The following is an 11,845-nucleotide window of genomic DNA, read 5'->3' as shown; positions in this document are numbered from 1 at the left end:
TAGCATAGGTTATTTGCTTATGTTTGCTCTGTATCCTTATGTTCAGGATATTTCTGTCACGCTCAGAGGGAAGAAAGAGAGAGATGTAAATGAACTTAGAGATGTATTTAATAATAAAGGATAAACTCAAAACAGAAAGGTTTCATTCAGAACATAAATCACATCATAAGAAATAATGCAAAAGCAAACATAAAACAGGAACAAACTTAACTTGTAGACAAACAGAACGGCGGGAAGACTGGTAGATAATACTGTGGTAGAAGAGAGTAGTTTGAGTCCAGTGTCTTACGAGTAGATCTGACAGTGTTCTGATGAAAGTGCTGTGTATATATGGAGGTGCGTTGATGAGGAGCGGCAGGTGCAGGTGATCAGAAGGCGGGTGATCGGGAACGAGTGGGCGTGGTGATGGAACCTGACGGTCTGGATGTGTTGCTGACAGTACCCCCTCCTCCATGGGCAGCTCCCGATGCCCGGGAACGACGGCGAGGGCGGCCGCGAGGTCTGGGAGCAGGACGATCCGGATGTTGTTGATGATAGTCCGAGAGTAGAGATGGATCGAGAATGTCATTGCGAGGAACCCAGGACCGTTCCTCGGGGGCGTAGCCCTCCCAGTCCACGAGGTACTCAAACAAGCCCCCTCGCCGCCGAGAGTCCAGGATCTCCCGGACAGAGTAGACCAAAGGGTCCTCCTGGACCTCCGGAGGAGGAGGCACCTCGGCACCACCAGGTTCTGTGGAGGGAGTAAGAGGAGGATTAGTGGCAGGTTTGAGTAGGGAAACATGAAATATAGGGTGAATACGGTAGTGTGCAGGGAGCTGGAGCTGGTAGGTGACGGGGTTGATTTGCCTCTGGATGGGAAACGGTCCGATGAAACGGGGGCTGAGTTTCCTACAGGGCAGTCGGAGGCGGATGTCCTTCGTGGAGAGGCACACTAGCTCTCCAGGTTGGAAGGTGGGAGCTGGACGACGTCGGACATCCGCAAAGGTCTTATGTCTCCGAACTGCTTGCTGTAGGTGAACATGGGCCGAGTCCCAGACCCTCTCACTTTCCCGGAACCAGTGGTCAACGGCTGGGATGTTGGAGGGCTCCTCCGACCAGGGAAATAGAGAGGGTTGATAGCCTAGTACACACTGAAAGGGAGTAAGTCCAGTAGTGGATTGTTTCAGAGAGTTTTGGGCATATTCAGCCCAGGGAAGGTAACGGCTCCAGTCATGCTGGTCGGAAGAGCAATAGGCCCGGAGGAACCGTCCGAGTTCTTGTATCTTCCGCTCAGTCTGGCCGTTCGTTTGAGGGTGGTAGCCCGAAGATAGACTGATGGATACCTGAAGTTTTTTGAAGAATGCATGCCATACCCGGGAGATGAACTGTGGTCCCCGGTCCGACACAATGTCTTCAGGTAGGCCGAAATAGCGAAAGACAGACTGGAAGAGAGTTTCTGCGGTTTCCATAGCCGTGGGCAATCCCTTGAGGGGAACAAATCTACACGACTTGGAGAACCGGTCTACGATGACTAGAATGCAGGTGAAATTGTTGGATGATGGTAGATCGGTGACAAAATCAATGCCAATGTGGGACCAGGGACGGGCAGGTATGGGTAGTGGCCTGAGTTTTCCTTGCGGTAACTGTCGTGGAGTGTTGGTCATGGCACAGACCGAGCAGGCACGGACATGTTGGGTAACCTCACGGGCCATCCTGGGCCACCAGTACCGGGAACGAAGAAGTGAGAGGGTCCGCTTGCTGCCTGGATGTCCAGAGCCCGGAGAGGAGTGGATGGAGTCCAGAAGGGAGGAGCGCATGGAGGAAGGGACGTACTGTTTCCCTTCTGGACCTCCCGGCGGAACTGGCTCTCGGGATATGGCTTCCTGGAGTTGTTGGTCCAAGTTCCACACGATGGGGTTGAGGAAGAGCTCTGGAGGAAGGATAGGGTCGGAGATTGGCTGCGGGTCTGGCTGGTAGATACGGGATAATGCGTCCGCCTTCAGGTTCTTGTGGCCTGGATGGTAGGTGATGGTGAAACAGAACCTGGAGAAGAACAGGGCCCACCGAGCCTGGCGAGGATTCAGCCGCTTGGCCTCTCGGATGTATTCTAGGTTTCGGTGGTCGGTGATGACGCTGAAAGGGTGTGTAGCTCCCTCGAGCCAATGCCTCCATTCCTCCAGAGCTAGCTTAATGGCCAGGAGTTCCCGATTGCCGATGTCGTAGTTCTGTTCCGCTGGGGAAAACTTCCGGGAAAAGAAGGCACATAGATGGAGTTTGGGAGGCTCTCCGGAGTATTGTGAGAGTACGGCTCCAGCCCCGACGGACGCATCTACTTCCACGATGAAGGGTTTGGTAGGATCTGGAAGGATGAGGGCCGGAGCCGTACAGAAGGCATTTTTGAGTGAGGTGAAGGCTTGGGTGGCATCAGGAGTCCAGGTGAGGGTCTTGGGTTTGCCCTTAAGCAGGTTGGTGAGGCTGGCTGAATGAAGGCTGAACTGGTGGATGAAGCGGCAATAGAAGTTCGCGAATCCGAGGAAGCACTGAAGCTCCTTAACTGAGGTGGGTTGGGGCCAGTCCCTGATGGCTGCGACCTTGTCCGTGTCCATGCTGATCCCAGCTGGGTTGATGACGTAGCCTAGGAACTGGATGGTGGTTTGGTGGAACTCGCACTTCTCAGCCTTGAGGTACAGGTGGTGGTGTCTCAGCTTCGAGAGGACCTGCGTAACGTGGTAGCGATGGTCGGCCAGGTTCCGAGAGTAGATGAGGATGTCGTCGATGTAGACGATGACGAAACGGTGGAGGAACTCTCGGAACACCTCGTTCATGAAGCCCTGGAAGACAGAAGGCGCGTTGACCAGGCCATAGGGCATGACCCGGTAATGGTAGTGGCCAGTAGGGGTGATGAAGGCGGTCTTCCATTCGTCCCCAGGGCGGATACGAACGAGGTTGTAGGCGCTACGCAGGTCCAGCTTGGAGAAGATGCGAGCTCCACGCAGTTCATCTAGGGCAGCTGGGACCAACGGCAGGGGGTATGGAAATTTGACCGTCTGGGAATTCAGGACACGGTAGTCAATACAAGGTCGCAGACCTCCGTCCTTCTTCCCCACGAAGAAGAAACTGGAGGCGGCTGGTGAGGTAGATGGCACGATGAAACCTTGGTGGAGAGCCTCCTTAATGTACTCCTCCATGGCCTTCTGCTCCGGGATGGACAGAGGGTAGATCTTACCCTTGGGAAGTTTCGCTCCAGGCAGCAAGTCAATGGCGCAGTCCCATGGCCTATGAGGTGGTAATCTGGTAGCAGCCTGCTTGCTAAAGACGTCCTGGAACGCCCTGTAGTCCTCCGGTATGGAGATGCACTTGGTGGATTCAGGACTCTCGACGAGGGTTGACTGAAGAGAGAGTTTTGGGACGTGTAGGTGTCGAAGGCAGGATTCGTGGCATTTAGAACTCCACTCGAGGATGTCACATCTCTCCCAATCCATGGAAGGTGAGTGCTTAATCAGCCAGGGACGTCCCAGGACGATGTCCACTGTAGCACCCTCCAACACCAGAAATGAGATGTCCTCCACGTGGAAGTTGCCGATTTGAAGTTGGCAGTCAGGCGAACGTTGCTTCACTTGGCCGGATCCCAAGGGCTCTCCTCTGATGGTGTTGATCTGATATTGAGGATGTTGAGGTAAAACTGGTAGGTTGAGGGTTCTCAGTGTGTTGAGGGGGATGAAGTTCCCCAAGGCACCCGAGTCGATGAGAGCTTGGACTGTGAAAGCAGAGTCTTTAATCCGCAGAATGACTGAAAGTTTTCTCATGTTAGTTACGTCTGGGGAGATATTTAGAATACTCACAGAAGGTAGTGATGGTTTGATAGGACAGGAAGTGATGGTGTGGTTCTTGCCTCCACAGTATAGACAGAGCCCCTGGGACACACGGCGGTATCTCTCAGCAGCGGATAGATGATAGGAGTCTGTCTGCATCGGTTCTGGTGTTGGAGGGGAATGTCCAGGAACGGGCGAGGCGGCTGGCAGAGAGATGGTGTCAGGAGAACATGCAAACAGGCGCTGAGCGATCTGGGTGGTCTTTTGGATGAGCCCTTCGAGACCGATTGAATCGTCGAAAATCACCAGTTGCTGTCTGATGTTGCAATTCAACCCCTGACGGAAGATTGAGCAGAGCGCTGGTTCATTCCATCCACTAAGGGTCGCTAGGGTGCGGAACCGGAGAGTGTACTCACCAGCCGAAGAAGAGCCTTGACGCAGGCGTAACAGTTCATCCGAGACTGATAAGGATCCGGTAGTCCTTCCAGAAACTTCCTTGAAGTGTTTAGTGAATGCAGATAAATTACCGATTATGGGATTTTCCGCTTGCCATAGTGCATCAGCCCAATCCAGCGCTCGGCCTGACAGCAAACTGGTGATGAATGCCGTCTTAGATCGCTCCGTGGGAAATCGTTGGGGCTGCATCTCAAAATGCAGAGTGCACTGCAGGAGGAAGCCGTTACATTTGTCCGCCTCGCCCGAATAGCAAGCAGGTAAGGCCATGGGACTTCCAGAGGCAAAGGGGGAAGTGCTCGGTGAAGGCTGGAAGATTGATAGGAGAGGATCGGAAGTGGGGCGAGTTGACATAGTGAAGGATCTGTATCTTGTCTAGGTCAGATCTTCTGTCACGCTCAGAGGGAAGAAAGAGAGAGATGTAAATGAACTTAGAGATGTATTTAATAATACAGGATAAACTCAAAACAGAAAGGTTTCATTCAGAACATAAATCACATCATAAGAAATAATGCAAAAGCAAACATAAAACAGGAACAAACTTAACTTGTAGACAAACAGAACGGCGGGAAGACTGGTAGATAATACTGTGGTAGAAGAGAGTAGTTTGAGTCCAGTGTCTAACGAGTAGATCTGACAGTGTTCTGATGAAAGTGCTGTGTATATATGGAGGTGCGTTGATGAGGAGCGGCAGGTGCAGGTGATCAGAAGGCGGGTGATTGGGAACGAGTGGGCGTGGTGATGGAACCTGACGGTCTGGATGTGTTGCTGACAATTTCAGACGGTTTGCTTCAATGAACTGGTTTGTTTATGCAGTCACGCAATAATGTAACACATAGGCTACATACATAGACCATGAGCAACCATACAAACTTTAATTTGGCCCTTCACTCAAGTGCTCTGTTCATGCATGCACATATCAGCGGTTCATCAGTCTTCGGTCCGAGTTTAACTGTTTCTTCTGTTTAGAGACTGTTGGAGGATCTGGAGCTCTGACTTAGTTCATTCATCAAAGGTTCAGATACAGCGGTATTTCGGCTCATTTCCAGTCAGAGTGACTGTTGGATGTCTAAAAGTGAGTTTTGATTGAGTAACTTGTAGATCTGTGCTGCTTGAGCCGCAAACTGTTCCAGACGGTTCAGTCCGACTTGGTAAACCAATTCTTTCAATAAAAAGAATCACTTAAAAATAATGATTTGTTCATGAACCGGACATCACTCTGGACCATTTGCCTGAAGCTCATGTATTACAATTAATAATGTTTTAATTTTGTATTCATTTTTCATTTTGTGTTGCATGATATACTTTATTATTATTATTATTATTATTATTTGCATAACTGGTAATTGCTGACTTGCAAGGAGCACGGCTTCAGCTAAAAATCTTCCTTAATGTTCTACTCAAAATAAAAAAAAAATAAATAAATTCAGTTAATCTACAGGAAATTTGAATTTTTGGGTGAACTATCCCTTTAAGATGCTCCCTACTCTGTCATTAAAAGATACATTTAATTTAATTCCATTTGACAAAATGCATTTGGATTGGGAACACAAAACTTGAGGTAGCCTATGATTACATAATACACTTATATAATAAATATAAATTACAATTTGTTTGTGTGCATATGTATGTGTATTTATATAAATACATTTCATTCATTTAAATTGTCATTTGAAAGTGCTAAAATAATTGATAAATGTTTGTTGCAATATGATCTGTTGCCTAACACAACTTTTTCTGCACCTTAAGAGCTTTAGGATAAATTTGCAACCCTGTTAATTTATGGTTTCCCTTCGCCTATTTTTAAAGCCATGGAATAGTATTCATCAAATGGACTCCAATCATCTGTGCATATCTTTTGTCAAAACGAGTGGGAATGTGTTTTTATAGCTACATACATAGCATACATTGTACATTTCTTATGTTGCTCACTGTAAACATCCAAATGTTTTTTTTTTTGATTCAGACACATGCAATACAACATACAATGCTGTAGTAATTTATTAATGTAGAAAGCAAAGATAAAGAATAGGATGAGGGTGTTTAGGGGGTAAATACAAAATCCCCTGGAGGAAGGCTAAAGGTGCATAAGTAAACTGAAAACAATTTAAAAAGTGCAATAATAGTATTGCTCAGAAAACAGTAGTATCAGATGATCGGTGGACTGTGATGTACGTCATTTCATTCCACTCAATCTGGAAATGAAATCATAAAAAAAAAATAATAATCATTAAGCCTGCATACACATATTACATATATATACATGCATATTTCTACACAACACATCTCTCTTTTTTATTACTCACCTGCATAAACCTCAACTTCACACAGAGTGAGGTATTCATTGCGTCCAGGCACAATAAGGTTGACGTATCTCCCGCTAACAGGCTTAAACTCAAATGTTTTTGTGTCTCCGAGTGGGATGGGTCCAACAGTCGCAACCCTGTGAACACACACAGAAACAGAGAAAAAGAGAGGAGCACATCAGATATACTTCTGTCAAAGGCAAGTTTGTATTAAAATGATTTATTCAAAGTAATATTTATCTTACTAATTTTCTCAAGTTGTTTGTATCAGTGTTAAGAGACAGAGACAGCACTTACAGCTGATTATTGTTGCCGTTATTCTCCAGGCTGTTGCCGATACGGATCTGAACACCCTCGATCCTCTTTTCACAGCAGTCTCCACGATTAGTGATGCTAACCCTGGTTACCCTGTAGACATCCAGCAGGTCAACTCTCCACCAGGGGTCTCTGTCCCCGTTAGTCACGCTGCATGACCCGGACGCGTGAATTGACTGCCTGTTACCATCGATAGCATTTTGAGCAACTCCTAATCCACTGTTTGTAGTGGACTGAACAGCTTTGCCTCCAAGAGCAAGATTCCCTGTTTAACATAAAATAATTATTATGTTATTAAGAATGATTTTAAAGAAAAGAACTGAAGGAAAATTAGCAAGTTTGTTTGATTTTTCTAAAAATTTACTTTGCTGGCCCTATCGCCTTTAAACGACAATAGTTTTTTTTTTTCTAATTTGGCCAACACAGGTCTCATATATGTGTTACTGACAACATTCAAACAAATGAAGAGCACTCACTTGGACCACAAGTGTACAATGGTTTGTCCTTTTCTGTTAATAAAATACGCACATTAGTCAGTACATAAACAAATTCTATCACAGAATTGTCTTCTCTCTCTGTTCCTCACCTGCAAACACCTCGACTTCACAGAGAGTAAGGATTTCATCGTTCCCAGGTAAAAATATGTTGACATATCGTCCGTTAACAGGCTCAAACGTAAACGTTACTGTGCCATTAGGAACAGTAAGAACAGTTGCAGCCCTAGAAATACATAAAGAACAGTGTTAAAGTGGAAACCAGACGCCTCTAAACACATGCCTAAAAAATCAATTCAACTGTACTGAAATAAAAAGACTATTCTTAAATGATTGTTCATGTTTTATATCACACTGCTGTAAAAAAACAGTGGTCTAAACTAATAAATGTCTTATCACAATCTGAATAAAAAAAAAAAAAAAGTGAGTTGAAACTCCATGATAGTCGGTCGCTGAGTGGTTGGTTTATAGACGAGGTACAGTTTTGCCTCCTGTTTTGTTAAACTAGATCAAACATTAAAAATATTGCAAGATGATAAAACATTTGAAACATTTCTTACAGCTCATTGTTGTTTCCGTTGTTCTCCAGACTGTTACCAATACGAATCTGAGCTCCTCTGATTCGCTCTTTGCAACAGTCTCCACGATTAGTGATGGAAACATTGCTTATACTGTAGACGTTTCCAAGGTCAGCTCTCCACCATGGGTTAAATTCAGCTTTAGTGAGGGTGCATGAGCCCTTTCCGTAATTTGCATCTCTGTTTCCATCTACTGCGTGTTCAGCAGCTCCCTGTGGGTTTCCTAAGGAGGACTGCACCACCCTGGCATTAAGAGCAAGATTTCCTGCACAGTCGATGAAAAAAAAAAAAAAAAAGAATCAAATCACAAGTTTTTACTGACCATATAATTAAAAAAATTTGATCTGATTGATATGTAATATTAAGACACACAATGATTACAGATGTTTACATCCAGGAATTTTTACTATTATTTTTCTAAACATACCTTTCAAATTAGCAACACACAGCTCAGTAAAAAGTGTTAGTAACAAAATCACATTTATGGCCATCCTGATTAAGACAAAAAACAGATTACATTATCTCAGCATATGAAGGATACTTTTCAATTTATCATCCTTATTTACACAAAAATGGCATATAGCCCATTTTAAAGATTGATGTCAGCTTTGTGACAGGACACATCCAACAATGATTTAATTTGACCTGCTGTAGAGAGTGCATAAACATTCAACTCACCTGGAATCCATCAATAAATCAACCTCACAGAAGAACTTCACAATTCAGCAGTTACCTTTTTTTTAAAGAAAATAATAGATTTTATATAACAAATAAATAGTATTATACATTTTAGTTTCTAAACAATTGCTAGATTTATAATTCATCCAATATATTATTCACATGAGGAATAATATGCCCTGACAAAACATTACAAATCAAAACATGTGCTATTGTACATGTGCTACTGTCATTTTAAATCTAGATTAAAGACCCATCTATTTAACCTGGTTTACACATAAAACAATTTCATATTTGTACAATTCCAATGTGTTAAAGGATTGTCATGTTGCATAAATTAGGTCAACTGGAACTCTGGCCAGAGAAGAACTGGCCCCCTGACAGAGTCTGATCGTTTCTGTCACCGATGGAGTTTGGGTTCTTTGCCATTGTCACCTTTTGGCTTGCTCAGTTGGGGACACTTGATATTTTTCAATATTATCAACTTGAATACACAGACACTATTGGATGAAAATTAAACTCAACTGAGCTGGATGATGACATTAAGGTTTTTTCTAGAGCTGTGTGTAGAGATGCATGCACTGATATGTGGTTAGGTCAAATTGATTCACTGCCAGTGGTGCGGTCTTCTAATATCATTATCAGAATCAGAAAAGATTATTGTAGATACATTTACACATTCTGCAGACGCTTTAATTCAAAGTGCATTCAAGTTAGAAATTTTATCAGTTGATATATTTGCTTTAAATGGAAGCCATAACCGTAGGATATCTAATGCCATACTTTGTTGTTTGAAATCCTCATAATGTAATCAGACACTTTAAGTGTGATCATCTTCTGATCAATATGTACTCAGTGTAGACAGAGTTTTTTAATTTCTCTGGTTGTGTACATTTACTGGTTTAGTGTTGTTTTCATTATGCAACGTGTTTTGCAGGAATAGGACGTTAAACTTTAACACAACACAATGAATGCATAGTTAAAAAAAAACAGTTAATCACCTTTAAAACATATCTAGGGATGCAGATACCATTTTTAAGAGCCAGTCCAATACCAAGATTCTGAGTATCATCCTTTACCAATCTGATACCAGTGCTTTCTTCTTCTTCTGTAGAATATTTTCCCGGTTACTTAACTGTAACCTTGTTCCCTGAGAAAGCGGAACGAGATGCTGCGCTGCGTTGCCATGCTGAATATGTCCCAGGACTGCCCCGTGTTGCGGGCGCACTGCGATGACGTCATCATATATTACCGCCTGGTCAATTCTATCGACGTTTTACACACATTATTCAGAGCTGGTCACGAATAAGACGTTTCCCAATGCACTGAGCAGCGCAGCATCTCGTTCCGCTTTCTCAGTGAACAAGGTTACAGTTAAGTAACCGGGAAAGTTCCCTTTCAAAAGCTTCAGTCGATGCTGTGCTGCTCAGTGCATTGGGAACGAGAATACCCATGCCGCCGTGCTTGAAAATGTCTGGACCCCTAAGGTTGTGCAGGTGTGCTACCAAACCACAAGAAGGCCTCATTCATTAGCTTGTGATGTTGACTCAAGGACATGGGAGTCTGGAGTAGCATAAATTAAAAAACTATAAAATCTTATGAATGTGTGCGGAGAGGACCAACCTGCCGCATCACAAACCTATTGTAAGGGGCCACCCCTTGCTAAAGCACTAGAGGAGGCTACCCCCCTTGTGGAGTGAGCTCTAAGACCTATAGGCGAAGCTTGACCACGCTCCTCATAAGCCAAAGCAATAGCTTCCTTGACCCAATGAGACATGGTCTGCCTGGTGGCAGCTGTTCCTCTGTTACCACCATCATAACAGACGAACAGTTGCTCCGACTTACGTCACTGGCTAGTGCGGTGGACGTAAGTCTGAAGAGCATGGACTGGACACAGTCTATAAGATTTCTCCTGCTCCGGCGTTGTGAACGGCGGAGGGCAGAAGGCCTCTAGAATGACCGGATGCACAGCCGAAAACGGAACCTTTGGCAGGTAAGGATGAGGATGCAAAATCACTTTCACCCTCCCTGGGGCAAAGTCTAAGCATTATTGTGAGATAGACAGAGCCTGCATATCCCCAATTCTCTTCAAATAATTTATTGCCATTAGAAAAAAATAAAATAAAATTAGAGTCAGAAGTTTATCAGACGCTGATTCTAAAGGTTCAAAGGGGGTTTCAATCAGACCCTCGAGAACTATAGCTAAGTCCCAAGAAGGCATCTTGGATTTTACTGTAGGCCTCAGTCGTCTGACCCCACAAAGGAAGCGAGAGAGCAGAGGGTGTCTCCCGAGTGGCATCCCATTAATCAAGGCATGGCAAGCCGAAACAGCGGCCACATAAACCTTAAGAGTAGCAGGGCATGTGCCTGTTGTTATTTATCTTGCATGAAGTCCAGAACTGAAGCAATATGGCAGTTGACTGGAAGTACATTGTGTACCACACACCACCTCTCAAAGACACCCCATTTACTGGCATAAATCTGTCTGGTGAAGAAAGCCCTAGCACTAAGATTGGTATCAATAACATCCGGCAAAAGCCCTGTGTTCCTCAGTTGGTACCCATCAGAGGACAAACATGAAGATTCCACAGGTCGGTCCTGGGATGGAATACCGTGCCCCCTGCCTGAGACAGAAGGTCCCTCCTCTCCGGAATCGCCCATGGCGAGCCGTCGAAGAGAGATATTATCTCCAAGAACCACACTCTGTTCTGCCAACATGGCGCTATCAGCAAGAGGCAAGACCTTTATTGGCGAACTCTGGCTAGGACTCCCGGGAGCAGAGAAACTGTAGGAAATGCATACAGGCGCATTTTGGGCCATGTGTGCACCATCGAATCCAGACCCAGGGGGCTGGGTGACTATGAGAGAAGTAGAGGGGACATTGTGCTGTCTGATGGGAGGCGAAGAGGTCCACCTCTGCTTCGTAAAATTTTCTCCAAATCTGTTTCACTACGTCTGGGTTGAGTTTCCATTCCCCCATCTGTAGTGTCTGTCTGGACAGTAAATCTGCTCCCACATTCAAACGCCGTGGAATATACACTGCCCTGAGGGACAGGAACTTGTCCTAGGCCCAAAGAAAAATCTGCCTCGCTATCTTGTTCAGATTGCATGAGCGCAGACCCCCCTAGTGATTTATATAAGAGACTGTTGCTGTGTTGTCCACCCGTACTAGGACATGACAGCCTCTCAAATGATGGAGGAAATATTTCAGAGCCAGAAATACGGCTATC

At 44.9% G+C, this 11,845-nt stretch overlaps 1 protein-coding gene across 1 annotated transcript in view; it reads right to left on the bottom strand.

Moving 5' to 3' along the window:
- The window catches only part of LOC132100117 (uncharacterized), a 65,965-nt gene that overhangs the window by 39,961 nt on the left and 14,159 nt on the right, over window positions 1-11,845 (bottom strand). The gene's annotated exons all lie outside the window — the stretch shown is intronic.

Source organism: Carassius carassius, chromosome 2 (assembly GCF_963082965.1).
Source record: "Carassius carassius chromosome 2, fCarCar2.1, whole genome shotgun sequence".
NCBI classification, from domain to species: domain Eukaryota; kingdom Metazoa; phylum Chordata; class Actinopteri; order Cypriniformes; family Cyprinidae; genus Carassius; species Carassius carassius.
The sequence above is the reverse complement of the archived record's forward strand: the minus strand, read 5'-3'. Positions and strand labels throughout refer to the sequence as shown.